The sequence below is a fragment of the Lagopus muta genome, chromosome W, assembly GCF_023343835.1.
Source record: "Lagopus muta isolate bLagMut1 chromosome W, bLagMut1 primary, whole genome shotgun sequence".
In the NCBI taxonomy this organism is placed as follows: domain Eukaryota; kingdom Metazoa; phylum Chordata; class Aves; order Galliformes; family Phasianidae; genus Lagopus; species Lagopus muta.
The window spans coordinates 1166765-1183868 of record NC_064471.1 but is presented as its reverse complement, the minus strand read 5'-3'; the positions used below and the strand labels follow the sequence as shown (position 1 = coordinate 1183868).

The window sequence follows — 17104 nt, the reverse complement described above, 5'->3', positions numbered from 1 at the left end:
ACAGTACTGCTCAAGCATTAGCCACATTTACCAAGTTAGGTTGTTAGCCGTCTAAAGAAAGAAATGCCCCTAGTGATACTCTAGCACATTTGCCCACTAATATTGATTCTGTCTGACATGCAACTTCATAAAGTTGTATGACCATTAATTTTCTATTAGCCCAAACGCATGTTTGTGAGCACTCTAAAAGCATTTGTTGTATCAATTTTAGTGATCATTCAAAATCAGTATATCAGAGTGTCATGGTTTTGTGATTTTTGTCTTTCGGTATTCCACATCATAACATCATTTGGGGCACTGGGAGTTTAACTGTTAATGCTCAAGTCCTGGGTACCTGCCCAGAAGAAGAGAAGAACTACATTCCCCAGGGGACTTTGCGGTCAGGGAGAGGAGGTTTAACTCCTGGCAAGGTCACCTGATGCGCTCTTTCTCACCTGCCCTTTGTCATGGGCGCTGCTCCATCTCCCTGCTGCTCAACTGGACTGCCCGTCTCACCTCAGCGTTGTGGTGAGGCCTATCCACCTTTCGGACATTCTCTCTCTCATTATATTTGATTTATTAGCTTCAATTCTGATTATATTGTATTATAGTGTGTTATCTTGCATTCCGATAATATACTTAGTAAATTAGTTTGTTTCTCCTCAGATTGGTTCCGCTGTTTTTAACTATTTTCACAGAATCACAGAATCACAGAATTGTAGGGGTTGGAAGGGACCTCCAGAAATCATCGAGTCCAACCCCTTTTTAGGGTCCCCTGTTTCCTTTTTTTCCAGAGGTGCGAATCTGCGGTAAAAGTGAATGGGAAAGTTGTAGGGGAGGATGGGAAAGCTAGAGAAAGAAAACTTGTGAAGGTATATAAGTGATGTGAGAACTTGTAAAAAATGATTTTGATCGTTCACGTCTGAGTCCGTGCATCAGACGCTGCATTTCCCTTTTTCCTTGTCCCAGTTTAGCAGTACTTAATCAGATAGCCCTGCTGGAATAAACATTCTCACACTACTCCTTTTCCTTAATCATTTAGTGCATTTCATCGGGTTTGTTTCTGGTCATTGTCTTTGTAAACACTGATTGATCAAAATTTGTTTGTTCTCCACCCTTTCCTCCTCAATCCAGTTTTGCAGGGCCTTTGGTCAGACAATTTTACTTCGAAGAATAAACATTTTCATATTACACGTATCCTTACAAAAAAATTACGTAATAAATCAATTGAATGACTAATTTTAAAATATGAATATAAAGTAATTAAACAAAAGCAAAAGTCATGTTTGGGTTCCTCCGCTTTAACAGGCTGCAGAACAAGTTCAGACGCGTGGGGGGGCAGGGGGAGGGGAAGGGGGAGGAGGATAGGGGAGGGGCACCCAAAGGATGAGCAGGCGTGGGCAAGTCAGAACATGCCCAAGGACTATGGATCCCACCTTGAAGTCCTACCAAGGGGACCCTTGGCATAATTCCTGTCACGTGCAAAGAAGAGACTGATCCTGTGAGCTGGGCTGAGAGGCCCCTGCATCTGGGCTCAACCCACCAGGGTGACCATGCAGGATTACTAGGGCAGACTTTGGGCTTTGCATGGTGCTGCAAGACAGGCAACACCATCTGTGAAAATGGAAAACCGGAACAAAATGCCAGCTTTGGAAGAAGATGTGCATGGGGACAATAAAGAAAAGACCCAACTAGATTTTGAGGTAAGTGTAATGCAGAGAGTGAGTGGTGGTGGAGGAGATTCCTTTCCCAATAACTGTGAGTTAGTAGTCTTATAGTCTATAGCCTTATAGTCTTGTAGTCTTACAACTACCTGTGAAGCCATGATGAGGCGCAGGCTGGTGCTATATGTGTTTCCTTGTCCTTAGGTTGATGCTGCAAATAAGAGGCAGAGGACCAAGCATGCAGTTGAGACTGTCCTGTTAGACTGTCCTGATTCCTGCGAAAGCAGCAAGACCCGGGCTTTGCGACACAGACTGCAGCCCCATGCTTTTAGAGACCACAGCTACTGCAGAAAGAGCAAGCGGATCAGTAAGAGAAGTATGGGTATTGCAGAACTGAAAGACCATGACTATTATCTGGTACAGAGGAGTAGCCATCAGGATGCTGTCAATAAAAGGGCTGGCAGTGGTAGCATGACAGAGGCTATCCCAAGTCAGGGAGATTGTCATGCAAGTGCTAGCTGTGCTCATAAGACTGTGGCTAATGTTCACAGGACATCAAAGCAAAACACAAATTTACAAACAAGGCCATTAATTAGTACAGATAAACCAGTTTTTTGGGGGGTGTAACAGTAAGCAAATGGTTTTAGCTCTCAAAGACCATGATTCTTTTCAAGCACAGGAGTAGCAGGCAAGATGGTGGTGACAAAAGTGCTGGTGGGGCTGTTAGTTCTGAGGCCTTAGCATACAAGTAAGCAAAACAGAAAAAATAGACTCATAGAATCCTTAAGAGTTGGAAGGGACCTTTAAAGGTCACCTAGTCCAACTCTCCTGCAACAAACAGAGACATGCACAGCTAAATCAGGTTGCCCAGGGCTTGATCCAGCCTTGCCTTGAAAGTCTCCAGGGATGGGGCATCAACCACATCTCTAGGCAACCTGTTGCAGTGCCTCATCACCCTCACTGTAAAAGACTTTTTCCTTATAGCCAACCTAAATCTACCCTCTTTAAGCTTGAAGCCATTTCCCCTTGTTCTATCACCACTGACCCTTGCTAAAGAGTCTGTCCCCTTCTTTCCTGTAGCTTCCCTTTAGATATTGGAAGGCTGCTATCAAATCACCTCAGAGCATTCTCTTCTCCAGGCTGAATAGCCCCAGCTTTCTCAGCCTGTCCTTCTAGGAGAGGTGTTCCATCCCTTGGATCATTTTTGCGGCCCTCCTCTGGACACACTCCAACAGGTCTAATTCTCCCCTGTACTGAAGACTTCACATCTGGATGCAGTACTTCAGGTGAGGCCTTACCAGTGCAGAGTAGAGAGGCAGGATCACCTCCATTGACTTGCTGGCCACACTTGTTTTGATGCAGCCCAGGACCGCTAATTAGAAAAACTAAACAAATTATGCGTCACTGAAAGTGTCTTTTTGACAAGGGGTTACGGGGACTACCACAAGGACCCTTAAATGCGAACTGCTTTTTGAATGTGACGGGCCAGTAAACAAATCTCAAATGAAGGTAGAAGATGACCCTCTTGAAGGGTCTTCCTGGTTAATGCAGTCTCCTGTAGAGCAAGCAGCTGTCAAACACAATGAATATGTGTCAACAGTTTACAGGCTGGTTCGGCCCAGTTCCGTGATGAGCGGGGCGGAGGGATCCGCAGATCTGCGCCTCCGGAAAAAAAAGAAACAGGGGACCCCAAAAGAATTAAAAACAGCGGCACTGATCTGAGGAGAAACAAATCATTTACTAAATATATTATCGGAATGCAAGTTAACACACTATAATACAATATAATCAGAATTGAAGCTAATAAATCAAATATAATGAGAGAGAGAATGTCTGAAAGGGTGGATAGGTCTCACAACAACGTTGAGGTGAGATGCGCAGTCCAGTTGAGCAGCAGGGTGACGGGAGGAGAGCCAACGAAGAAGAGTGGACGAAAAAGAGCACATCAGGTGACCTTGCCAGGAGTTAAACCTCCTCTCCCTGACCGCAAAGTCCCCTGGGGAATGTAGTTCTTCTCTTCAGGGCAGGTACCCAGGACTTGAGCAGTAACAGTTAAAGTCCCAGTGCCCCAAATGATGTTATGATGTGGAATACACAATCACAAAACCGTGACATTCCACCCCTTATTCTACATCACTACATCATGCTTAATATATATACAAACAGACAAAAATTAACAAACATTGAAAACATGCACACACAAACATATATATATATACGTAATTGCTGACTGCACTCCCCCAACATCAAATTCCCTTGTGGTACACACTGAACATGCCCATTTCTCTGCATCACCCCACTAAATGGACCCAGGTCCCTGGGCAAAAACAGTTCCACGAAGAGGTTTGCCCTTCCCAGAAGCTGGAAATGTTAAGCTTAAAGCTTAAATGTTCCACCACCGATTGCTTTCAACATGGTTTTTAGCAACCCATTGTAGCATTCAACTTTACCAGAAGCTGGTGCATGATAGGGGATATCTGTCATGGTTTTATGATTTTTGGTCATCAGTATTCCACACCGTAACATCATGTAATGCACTGGGGGTGGGGTTTGATATCTGCCGAATGTTCGTCCGACGGAGAAGAGCTACATTTCCCCAGGAGGCTTTGCGGTCAGCAAGGGGATATAACTCCATGCAAGGTCACCTGATTTCTCTTCTTCGCCTGCTCTTCGCTGTCTGCGCTTCGCTATCTGCGCTTCGCCACCTGCGCTTTGCCATCTGCACTTCGCCGTCTGTTCTTCAGTCACTCAACTGGACTGCACTTCTCACCCCAGCACTGTGGTGAGGTCTACACAATTCAAACAGACTCTCTCTCTCTCTCATTGTATTTTACTAATACTATATTTAGTAAAATCATTTGTTCCACCTCAGATTAGTGCTGTTGTTTTCAAGTATTTTGGGGTCCCCTGCTTCCCCTTTACCAGAGGCGCAGATCCGCAGATCCCTCCGCCCTCCTGGTCACGGAACTGGGCCGGACCAGCCCATAAACCGTTGACATTTTTGGTGGAGAATGCGGGCAACAGTTGCTTTCTAGCTGTTTAGACTCTCTGTTCTAGGAGAGCTTCATTGGGAAAGCTTATCTGTTTCACTGCTACTCTCTGAAAACGTGACCTTGAAAACTCCAGGCGGACTGCCAGTATTGTAGGATATTTGTAAACTCTGAGCTTTACTATCTTGCCTCTGTAAAAAAAAATAATAATAATAAAAAAAAATAATTAAAAAAAATGCTTTCTGTTGTCAAACTGACTCCTAAAGGGCTGCATACTGCATTCATACTTTGAATGAACACCTAGTCGCATTACTAATCTCCCTGAATGTATTGCTCATCGTTTCGCTCAGTATTAGTATTTATTATATTTTGAGGATGTCCTCCCCAAAACCAGAGAATACTGAGTGGCAGGGAGTGTGGAGAGGTCTGGGAGAGACTTTACACAGATGGAAATCTTCAGTCTCATGGAACTTTACTCCAGAACACCTGAAAGACCCCGAGAGTCTAAACAGCTATTTAAGGCAGGAATGTTGCTGCTTGGGCAGTTCTGAGGAGGCACATATGATTTGGGGCCTGGCTAATGCTTATCGGGCCTTATTCAGTACTATCCTGGAGAGAGAGAGAGCTTCTGAAATTGAAAGGGAGAGTCTCAGGGAAACAGTTCAAAATGAGCGAGAGAGTCTCCAGCTCCAGAGGAAAAACCTCCGATCTGAGAGAGATGCCCTCCGAATTGAGAGAGACTCCCTGCAATCCAAACTCAACAATCTTCAATCTCAACAACACACCCTCCAATCTGAGCTAGATACTGTCATAATCGAACGAAACAAGCTCCAAGCTGAACTGGAGGATGAGAGCATTGGAACTGACCAACCTGATCAACCACAGGAGGCACCACAATTGATGTCAGTTGCCCCTGTAAGAGGACGGAAAACGAAGCGAATCTCGACTCAGTTAGAACAGAAGAAAGAGGAGGAAAGAGGTCGAGAGGAGAGGCTCCGAGGTCCAAGAGAAGCACCTCTGAGTCCAGGGGAGGGGCCCTCAGTAAGACCACGGTCACCAACGCCTACGAGGGCAACAAGAAGTCCTGACAGAGGAAGAGGTGAGCAAGATATTGTTACCACTGTTGATCGATCTCTGGAAATGAATGAAATTTGAAGTCTGAGAATAGACTTCTCACGTCACCCAAATGAGCCTATTGCTACTTGGTTACTTCGATGTTGGGACAATGGGGCCAAGAGTGTGTGGCTAGATAGTAGAGAAGTTCGCCAACTGGGTGGCATTGCTAGGGACTCAGCCATTGACAGAGGTATTAGTACATGCCAGAACTAGGCCTTCACCCTCTGGAAGAGGATGTGGTTAGCTGTGAAAGAATGATACCCCTTCAAAGACGATCTGATGCCTGAGAAGAAGAAATGGGCTGATATGGAAGAAGGCATCCGTTATTTGAAAGAATATACTGTGGTGGAAACACTACATAGCCCTGATTACATTCCTGATGAGCCAGACCAAGAGCATGATCCTGAGAGAGCCAGGTGTACACCAAATACGTGGCGTACATTCACAAAGACTGCACCAGAGAGGTACACCAGTACATTTGCAGCAATGTATGGCAGATGGTAAAGAAGACCCCTTATAAATGAGTTGGCTAATAAACTTCAAGACTTTGAGTTACATTTAAGCCCTCTATGAGCTTGTATTTCAGCCATTACAAAAGTATCTGAAAAGCTGGACAGAATGGAGAACAAACAAGAAGATATAATAGACAAACTATCAATCGTGCCTGATGCTGATGAATCCATGGTGGTAACAGATACAACCAATGGAGATCAGAATTCCCAAAACAGCCTACTTGAGGGGCTGATCAACTTGATTTCCTCCAAGCCAGTGTCATCCATCGTCTCAGCTATCAAAAGAACAGGTCCTCCTGCTCAAACAAGTGACAACAGTAAGACCACGTCACCTTTTGACTTGTGGCATTACCTACGTAACCATGGAGAAGATATGAATCACAGAATCACAGAATCAGGAAATGGCTTCAAGCTTAAAGAGGGTAGATTTAGGTTGGCTATAAGGAAAAAGTCTTTTACAGTGAGGGTGATGAGGCACTGCAACAGGTTGCCTAGAGATGTGGTTGATGCCCCATCCCTGGAGACTTTCAAGGCAAGGCTGGATCAAGCCCTGGGCAACCTGATTTAGCTGTGCATGTCTCTGTTTGTTGCAGGAGAGTTGGACTAGGTGACCTTTAAAGGTCCTTTCCAACTCTTAAGGATTCTATGAGTCTATTTTTTCTGTTTTGCTTACTTGTATGCTAAGGCCTCAGAACTAACAGCCCCACCAGCACTTTTGTCACCACCATCTTGCCTGCTACTCCTGTGCTTGAAAAGAATCATGGTCTTTGAGAGCTAAAACCATTTGCTTACTGTTACACCCCCCAAAAAACTGGTTTATCTGTACTAATTAATGACCTTGTTTGTAAATTTGTGTTTTGCTTTGATGTCCTGTGAACATTAGCCACAGTCTTATGAGCACAGCTAGCACTTGCATGACAATCTCCCTGACTTGGGATAGCCTCTGTCATGCTACCACTGCCAGCCCTTTTATTGACAGCATCCTGATGGCTACTCCTCTGTACCAGATAATAGTCATGGTCTTTCAGTTCTGCAATACCCATACTTCTCTTACTGATCCGCTTGCTCTTTCTGCAGTAGCTGTGGTCTCTAAAAGCATGGGGCTGCAGTCTGTGTCGCAAAGCCCGGGTCTTGCTGCTTTCGCAGGAATCAGGACAGTCTAACAGGACAGTCTCAACTGCATGCTTGGTCCTCTGCCTCTTATTTGCAGCATCAACCTAAGGACAAGGAAACACATATAGCACCAGCCTGCGCCTCATCATGGCTTCACAGGTAGTTGTAAGACTACAAGACTATAAGGCTATAGACTATAAGACTACTAACTCACAGTTCACAGAATCACAGAATCACAGAATCACCCGGGTTGGAAGGGACCTCAAGGATCATGTAGTTCCAACCCCCCTGCCTAGCAGGGCCACCAAACATACACACTCACATCAGGTTGCCCAGGACCCCATCCAACCTGGCCTTAAACACGTCCAAGGACGGGGCATCCACAACCTCCCTGGGCAGCCCGTTCCAGGGCCTAACCACTCTCCTAGTAAAGAACTTCCCCCTAACATCCAACCTAAATCTTCCCTCCTTCAACTTAAAACCATTTCCCCTAGTCCTGCTGTTGTCAGCCCTTTTGAAGAGTTTACTCCCCTCCTGGGTGTAGGTTCCCTTCAGGTATTGATAGGCTGCAATGAGGTCACCCCGCAGCCTTCTCTTCTCCAGGCTGAACAAGCCCAACTCCCTCAGCCTGTCCTCATAGGGGAGGTGCTCCAGCCCCTTGATCATCTTAGTCGCCCTCCTCTGGACCCTTTCCAAAATCTCAATGTCTTTCTTGTACTGAGGGCTCCACACCTGGACACAGTACTCCAGGTGGGGCCTCACAAGAGCCGAGTAGAGAGGGACAATCACCTCCCTGTCCCTGCTGGCCACCCCTCTCCTGATGGAGCCCAGGATCCCATTTGCCTTTCAAGCTGCCAGAGCGCACTGCTGGCTCATATTCAGTCTCTCGTCCATCAGGACCCCCAGGTCCTTCTCTGCCGAGCTGCTCTCAAGGACCACTCCTCCCAGCCTGTACAGGTGCCTGGGGTTCTTCTGGCCCAAATGCAAAACCCTGCACTTTGCCGTGTTGAACCTCATCAGGTTCACCTGAGCCCAGCCCTCCAGCCTGTCGAGGTCTCTCTGAATGGCATCCCTTCCTTCCACCGTATCAACCGCACCACTCAGCTTGGTGTTGTCAGCAAACTTGCTGAGGGTGCACTCAATTCCCTCATCGATGTCATTAATAAAGATGTTAAAGAGCACCGGTCCCAAGACAGACCCTTGGGGGACACCACTTGTTACCGGCCTCCACCTGGACATAGAGCCATTGACCACCACCCTCTGTCTGCGGCCTTTCAACCAATTGCTTATCCATCGGGTCGTCCACCCATCAAATCCACTTCCCTCCAATTTGGAGATGAGGATGTGGTGGGGGACCATGTCAAAGGCCTTGCTCAGGTCCAGGTAAATGACATCGGTCGCCTTCCCTTCGTCCACCAATGCCGTCACTCCATCATAGAAGGCCACAAGATTAGTTAGGCATGACCTTCCTTTGGTGAAGCCGTGCTGGCTGTCTCGGATCACATGCTCATTCTTTATGTGATCGAGCATGTTGTCCAGGAGGATCTGTTCCATGATCTTCCCAGGCACAGAGGTGAGACTCACCGGCCTGTAGTTCCCCGGGTCCTCCCTGCTCCCCTTCTTGTATATGGGAGTGACATGACCCTTCCTCCAGTCGTCCGGGACCTCACCTGACAGCCATGACTTCTCAAATATGATGGAGAGCGGCTCGGCAACCACCTCAGCCAGCTCCTTCAGGACCCTGGGATGCACGCCATTCGGCCCCATAGACTTGTATTCATTCAGTCTAAGGAGGCACTCTCGGACTTGCTCTGCCCTTACAGTGGGGAGGGATTTACCTCCTTGGTCCCCACATAGAGGTTTGGGGATGCAGGGTTCAGGGACGTGAAAAAGACTAGAATCCTGGCCACCAGTGAAGACTGAGGTGAAGAACTCATTCAGCACCTCGGCTTTCTCTTCATCTGTTGAAGCCAGTTCTCCTTTTAAATTTACCAAAGTAGGTACGCCCGTTTTGGCCTGTCTCTTCTGGGCAATGTACCTGTAGAAGGTTTTCTTATTGTTTTTCACGTCCCTTGCCAAGTTCAGTTCTGCCTGCGCCTTGGCTTCCCTGATCCCACGTCTGCAAGTCCGGACGGCATTCCTGTACTCTTCCCAGGTGACACAGCCTTGTTTCCAGAGCTTGTACACCCCTTTCTTCGCCCTCAGTTCTCTCAGCAGGTCCTTGCTGAGCCATGCCGGTTTCCTACCTCGCCTGCCCACTTTCTTATTCAGAGGAATGGAGACCTCTTGTGCTTCCAGGAGGGCATCTTTGAAGAGCCGCCAGCTCTCCTCAACATCCTTGTCTTTGAGGGCAGCGCGCCAGGGGATCTTGGCCAGCAATCCATTGAGTAGCTTGAAGTCTGCTCTTCTGAAGTTCAGTGTCCTGGTCCTGCTTTTTGCCAGGCCCACATTGCTTGAGATCACAAACTCAACCAGGGCGTGGTCGCTGGAGCCCAGGCAGCCTCCAACCTTGACGCCTTTGATGATCTCCTCGGCGTTGGTGAGCAGCAGGTCCAGCAACGCTTCGCCTCTGGTCGGTCTGTCCAATACCTGAACCAGAAAGCTATCATCAATGGATTCCAAGAGCCTTCTGGAGCTCTTGCAGCTCGCCGTGTGGTTTTCCCAGCAGATGTCCGGATGGTTGAAGTCCCCCACCAGGACAAGAGCCCGTGAGCCAGACATCTCACGCATCTGGAGCAAGAAAGCCTCGTCAACAGCCTCCCCTTGATCAGGTGGTCTGTAGTATACCCCTAACACCAGCTGACCTATATTTGTCCCATCTCTAATCCTAACCCACAGGCTCTCAACCTGTTCCTGACTGCTTCTCGTAGGGAGCTCCTCACAGTTTATCCAATCTCTGACATAGAGAGCAACTCCCCCACCCCTCCTACCTCGCCTATCTCTCCTAAAGAGTCTATAGCTGTTGATGGCAGTATCCCAATTGTGGGAGTCATCCCACCATGTTTCTGTGATAGCAACAAGGTCATAACTTCCCGAGTGCATCACAGTTTCCAGTTCCTCCTGTTTGTTACTCAGGCTGCGTGCGTTGGTATAAAGGCACTTCAGCCGGGCTATCCGTCTCGCCACCTTTATAAGGGATCTAGGATCCTCTAGAACAGCAGCATCCCCAGCATCCCCCTGCCCTAGTCCTTCCCTATGCACTCTGCCGTCATTGTCCATTGAGTTTGGTATAAGACCTCGAATGACCCGTTCAACTCCAGTAGCCCTTATTTTGTCCCCTTCCCCCTTCATTCCTAGTTTAAAGACCTGTCAATGAGTCCCGCTAATTCTTCAGCTAAGATCCTCTTACCCCTCGGGGACAGGCTGCATGCATCAGCAGCCATCATGCCAGGTGCAGTGTAAATTGCCCCATGGTCAAAAAAGCCGAAATTCTTGCGCCTGCACCAGCTCTTAAGCCATCTATTGAAGAGTTGGGTATTTTGGATCCACCCTGTACCTTTCCCTGACACCACGGGCATAGAAGAAGTGGCATAAGCAACCTACTCCAGCACTTCAAGCACGGGTAAAAGAATTACAAGGTAAATCAACCACCAAGGTGAACTTCTCCAAAAAGGTGATTGCTCCAGTTGCTGCAGACAACAGAGGTAACAAATACAGGGGCCCCGCCCCCAGCCAGGGGGGGGAAAGGGATAATAGAGTTTATTGGACTGTGTGGATTAGATGGCCTGGCACATCAGAATCACAGAAATATAAGGCCCTGGTGGATACTGGTGCACAGTGCACTCTAATGCCCTCGAGTCACCAAGGGTCAAAATCAATTTATATTCATGGGGTGACAGGAGGTTCCCAAGAACTGACTATGTTGGAGGCCGAAATAAGCCTCACTGGTAAAGTCTGGCAAAAGCACCCTATTGTGACTGGCCAATGGGCTCCATGTATACTTGCTATTGATTACATCAGTAGGGGATATTTTAAGGATCCCAAAGGGTAGTGATGGGCCTTTGGAATAGCTGCTGTAGACACAGAAGGTGTTAAGCAGCTGTCTGTTTTGCCTGGCCTATCAGAAGATCCGTCTGTTGTGGGGTTGCTACGAGTGAAAGAGCAACAGGTACCGAAAGCCACAACAACGGTGCAGAGGCGGCAGTACTGCACCAACAGGGATTCCTTGCTCCCCATTCAGAAGTTAATTCGTCAATTAGAGAATGAGGGAGTGATCAGCAAAACTCACTCACCTTTCAACAGCCCCATATGGCCAGTGCGTAAAGCCAGTGGAGAATGGAGGCTGACGGTAGACTACCGTGGCCTGAATGAAGTCACACCCCCACTGAGTGCTGCTGTGCCAGATATGTTAGAACTCCAATATGAACTGGAGTCAAAAGCAGCTAAGTGGTATGCCAACACTGACATTGCTAATGCTTTTTTCACCATTCCTTTGGCCAAAGAATCTAGGCCACCGTTTGCTTTCACCTGGAGGGGCATTCAGTATACCTGGAACCGTTTGCCCCAGGGGTGGAAACACAGCTCGACCACTTGTCATGGGTTGATCCAAGCTGCACTGGAACAGGGAGGTGCTCCTGAGCACTTACAGTACACTGATGACATCATTATGTGGGGCAACACAGCAAAGGAAGTTTTTGAGAAAGGAGAGCAAATACTCCAGATCCTTCTCCGTGCTCGTTTCTCTATTAAGCGAAGCAAAGTGAAAGGACCTGCCCAGGAAATTCAGTTCCTAGGCATAAAGTGGCAAGATGGCCGTCGTCACATCCCAACAGATGTGATCAACAAAATCACTGCCATGTCTCCCCCCACTAATAAGAAAGAGACACAATCGTTTCAGGGCGTAGTGGGTTTTTGGAGAATGCATGCTCCAAACTACAGCCTCATTGTAAGCCCACTTTAACAGGTGACACGGAAGAAGAATGAGTTTACATGGGGTCCTGAGCAGCAGCAGGCTTTTCAGCAGATTAAACAAGAGATAGCTTCTGGCACCTCGACTGCCAGTGCTGAACTGGATGTTAAAAGGAAAGGTTCCCTCCACCCATCATACTGATGCCATTTGGATTAAGTGGGTAACGTTGATTACTCAACAAGCATGGATGGGGAACCTCAGTTGTCCAGGAATCCTAGAAGTCATCATGGACCGGCCTGAAGGTAAAAAGTTTGGAACACCACCAGCAGAAGAGGCACCTCGTGCTAAAGAAGCCCCACCATACAATGAACTATCAGATAATGAAAAGAAATATGCCCTGTTAACAGATGAATCGTGTCGTATTGTGGGGAACCATCGCAGATGGAAATCTGCTGTGTGGAGCCCCACACGACAAGTTGCAGAGGCCACTGAAGGGAAAAGCAAATCAAGCCAATTTGCAGAGATAAAGCCTGTCCAACTGGCCTTACATGTCGCTGAACGGGAGAGGTGGCCAGTGCTCTATCTCTACACTGACTCATGGATGGTAGCAAATGCCTTATGGGGGTGGTTACAGCAGTGGGAGCAAAATAACTGGCAAAGAAAGGGTAAACCTATTTGGGATGCAGAACTGTGGAAAGACATTGCTGCCCGAAAAAAGAATATTGTTGTGAAGGTGCGCCATGTAGATGCTCATGTGCCCAAGAGTCGGGCTACTGAAGAACAGCAAAATAACCATCAGGTAGACCGAGCTGCCAAAATTAAGGTGGCTCAAATAGACCTGGACTGGCAGAACAAGGGTGAATTATTTCTAGCTCGGTGGGCCCATGAGACCTCAGGTCATCAAGGGAGAGATGCAACATACAAATGGGCTAGAGACCGAGGGGTGGACTTAACTATGGATGCCATTGCACAGGTTATTCATAACTGTGAAACATGTGCCATCATCAAACAAGCCAAAAGGATGAAACCTCTCTGGGAGGAAGGGCGATGGCAAAAGTATAAATATGGGGAGGCATGGCAGGTTGATTATATCACCTTGCCACGATCTCACAATGGTAAGCATTATGTGCTTACTATGGTGGAGGCAACCACTGGGTGGCCCGAAGTACCATACTGGGTCTCGAGAAACAAGTCCTGTGGCGACATGGCACCCCGGAAAGAATTGAGTCAGATAATGGGACTCATTTTAAAAACTCTCTTGTAAATACTTGGGGCAAAGATCATGGCATTGAGTGGATTTACCATATTCCCTATCATGCACCAGCCTCTGGTAAAATTAAACAATACAATGGATTGTTAAAAACGATGCTAAAAGCACTGGGTGGCGGAACATTTAAGCACTGGGAGAAGTATTTGGCAGAAGCCACCAGGATAGTCAATACCAGAGGATCTATCAATCGTGATGGTCCTAACCAATCCAGTTCCCTACATACCGCAGAGGGAGATAAAGTCCCTGTTGTACATGTAAAGAACATGTTAGGAAAGGCAGTTTGGGTTCTTCCAGCTTCTGGAAAGGGCAAACCTCTCCATGGTACAGTTTTTGCCCAGTGACCAGGATCCACATGGTGGGTAATGCAGAAGAATGGGGATGTCCAATGTGTACCACAAGGAAACTTGATGCCGGGGGAGTGCAGTTACTAATTCTATGTATATGCATATAACCATGTGTGTGTAATGCATTTTAATCATTTATTTGTTTGTTTGTATATATGTATATATATTTTAAGCATGATGTAACGATGTAGAATAAGGGGAGGAATGTCATGGTTCTATGTTTTTTTGTTTTTGTTTTTTGTTTTTGGGTTTCAGTATTCCACATCAAAACATCATGTAGTGTACGGGGCATTAAAGTGTCACTGCCCCAATTCCAAGTACCTATCCCTGTACATTACAGAAGTCACGGGATCTGGCCCTTCCGGGTGGGGGGGGGGGGGCGCGCTCTTTTGCTGCCTTGCAGTGGGTGCTGGAGGGTGCTTTCCTAGCCATTCCAAGCTTTTCAGGTTTGACTCGGTCCCGGGAACTCTCTCTCTCTCATCTTGACTGATTTATTAATCTCAATTTCAATTAAATTCTATATATTGTGTTATCTTGTATTCCAATATTATAGTAAAATAAGTTTTCCTCCATAGATTGTTGCCGCTGCTCTTTTCCTCCCTTCCTTCCTTCCCATTTTCTGTGGGACTGGGGTGGGGGGGGAGGGCAGAGGCCTGTCTCCTCTGTCACGGACATAGATTGATGTAGTCAACTCCGTGACACCTTCTTTGCCAGTTATTTTGCTCCCACTGCTGTATCCACCCCCATAAGGCATTTGCCACCATCCATGAGTCAGTGTAAAGATAGAGCATTGGCCACCTCTCCTGCTCAGCAACATCTAAGGCCAGTTGGACAGCCTTTATCTCTGCAAATTGGCTTGACTCTCCTTTTCATTCAGTGGCCTCTGCAACTTGTTTTGTGGGACTTCACACAGCAGATTTCCATCTGCGATGCTTCCCCACAATACGACACGATCCATTTGTGAACAGGGCATATTTCTTTTCGTTCTCTAGTAGTTCATTGTATGGTGGGGCCTCTTTAGCACACGATACTTCTTCTCCTTATCATGTTCCAAACTTTTTACCTTCAGGCCAGTCCATGATCACCTAGGCTTCCTGGACAGCTGAGGTTCACCATGGGTGCTCACTGCATAATCAACGCAACACACTCCAAGTGGCATCAGTAGCATGATGGGTGGAGGGAACCTTTCCCATGAACATCCAGTTCAACACTGGCAGTCGAGGTGCCAGAAGGAGCTGTGTTTCAGTACCGACTACTTCCGAAGCAGCCCGAACCCCCTCATAAGCGGCTAAGATCTCCTTCTCAGTTGGAGTGTAGCCCTCTTCTGACCCCCTGTAGGCTTGACTCCAGAATCCCAGGGGTCGTCCTTGGGTCTCTCCTGAGGCTCTTTGCCACAAACTCCAAGTGGGACTGTTCTCTCCAGCAGCAGTATAGAGGATGTTTTTGCCGGTCCTTACCAGTGAGTCTTATCTCAGCCTCCAACACAGTCAATTCTTGAGAGCCCCCGGTCACTCCAGAGATATGGATTGATTCTGTCCCTTCATGACTCGAGGGCATCAGAGTGCACTGTGCACCAGTGTCCACCAGGGCCTTATATTTCAGTGGTTCTGATGTGCCAGGCCATCGAATCCACACAGTCCAATATACTCTGTTATCCCTTTCCCCCCCCGACTGAGGGCAGGGCCCCTCTATTCATTACCTGTGATAACTGGAGCAACTGCATTGGTGGTTGATCTGCCTTGTAATTCTTTCACCCGGGCTCGTAGTACAGGAGTAGGTTCACGGTGCCACTTCCTCATGTCTTCTCCATGGTCATGTAGGTAATACCATAAGGCAATTCGCGGTGTATTATCCCTTACTTGAGCCGGAGAGCGTTTGCCTCTAACAGCTGAGATTTTTGATGGTGCACGTGAGAAGAAAGGTTCATCGTCTTTAGTTAGGTGGGCTCGCATCATCTCCTTCATCTCCTTGATCTCCTTCATTAGACTCTTTTGATTATCCTGATCTTCATCAAGCGTTTCTGATACTGCTACAGGTTTGTCACGGTTAATCAGTTGAGACACTTGCTCCGTCATTTTTGATATAGCAGCCACGGCAGCATGAATTGGGGACAGCAATTGTTCATAGTTTTGGAGCGTGACAATTAATTCATAAACTAAGGGCGTTCTCTGTTGTTCGTTGTATCTGTCACACGCTGACATTTGTGTAGAGGCATATTTGTCTGGCGCTCTTGTCACGACTTTCTGCCATATCTCAGGCGTTGTCCTCGCTTTTTCAGGGTCGCGGTTTTGGTGTGGGTGGTTAGGAACAAAGCTAGGGTCATACAACATTTCCACCACGCCTATTTCCCTCAAATACTTGATACCCTTTTTAACTATATCCCATTTTTTCATTGCAATCTTCAAGCCATTTTTGAAGGGGTACTTATCCTTCACAGCTGTTAACACTCGTTCCCAGAGGGAGGCAGCCTCATCCGAACATAGACTAATTCCTCTATCAATAGCTGGATCTCTGGCAATTGCGCCTAGTTGGTGAGCTTCATTACCATCCTGAGACAAGCTATGGGCCCCACTGTCCCAACAGCGAACCAACCAGGAAACAAGAGTTTAATTTGGGCGCCATGTAAACTCCTTTCTTGAACCTTGGATTTCAGTCATCTTTAGAGGCCGGCGAGTAGTAATAGTGCCTGATTTGGCTGTCTCCATGGTGGTATGGCCCCTATTAAATGCCTTAAATCGTGCGGATATAAGAAATAATATTTTAGAATCTAAAAATCAGCTTTTGAAAGACCGCATTGAAAAGCTGGAGCACGAACTTGGCGTTTTAACAGGGATGAAGCCAATTCTACATCTTCCCGTAGGCCAAATTCGTAACATTTCAATAAATGATGACCAGATTCCTCAATCAACAGACTTCGTTGATCAGGAAAACAACAAATCTCAATCAGACCTTGAATATCCAAATCTGACCGATCCACTGTAAGTCTGTCCTGTCGTAACCCTGAAAACAAATAAAGTATGGGACAGACCGGCAGGGGTGCCGCTTGATCAATGGCCCCCTGCCCAGACTCATTTACACGTAACAGCTTGGCCATACACGGCAACAGAATTGATGGACTTAGTACAAAGATTTCGGCAGAAGCCTAGAGAAAGTGTGCCAGCTTGGTTATTGTGACTGTGGGATTCTGGGGCAGAAAGTGTCTTGGTGAATGGCCCAGAAATAGCCAAGTTGGCCACCATGACTGTCCATCCTGCTCTCAGGCAGAGG

The 17104-nt window shown here is 47.2% G+C and overlaps 3 protein-coding genes across 3 annotated transcripts in view; all 3 read right to left on the bottom strand.

Annotated features, from left to right (window-relative positions):
- LOC125686408 (uncharacterized) overlaps nucleotides 1-17104 on the bottom strand; it is a 418931-nt gene that overhangs the window by 24034 nt on the left and 377793 nt on the right. The window lies entirely within an intron of this gene.
- LOC125686433 (uncharacterized) overlaps nucleotides 1-17104 on the bottom strand; it is a 247675-nt gene that overhangs the window by 102087 nt on the left and 128484 nt on the right. The window lies entirely within an intron of this gene.
- The window catches only part of LOC125686430 (uncharacterized protein K02A2.6-like), a 377153-nt gene continuing 369377 nt past the window's right edge, over nucleotides 9329-17104 (bottom strand). The window contains exon 2 of the mRNA XM_048930398.1: nucleotides 9329-9657. The gene's annotated coding sequence lies outside the window, so the exon portion shown is untranslated. The remainder of the gene's footprint in view (nucleotides 9658-17104) is intronic.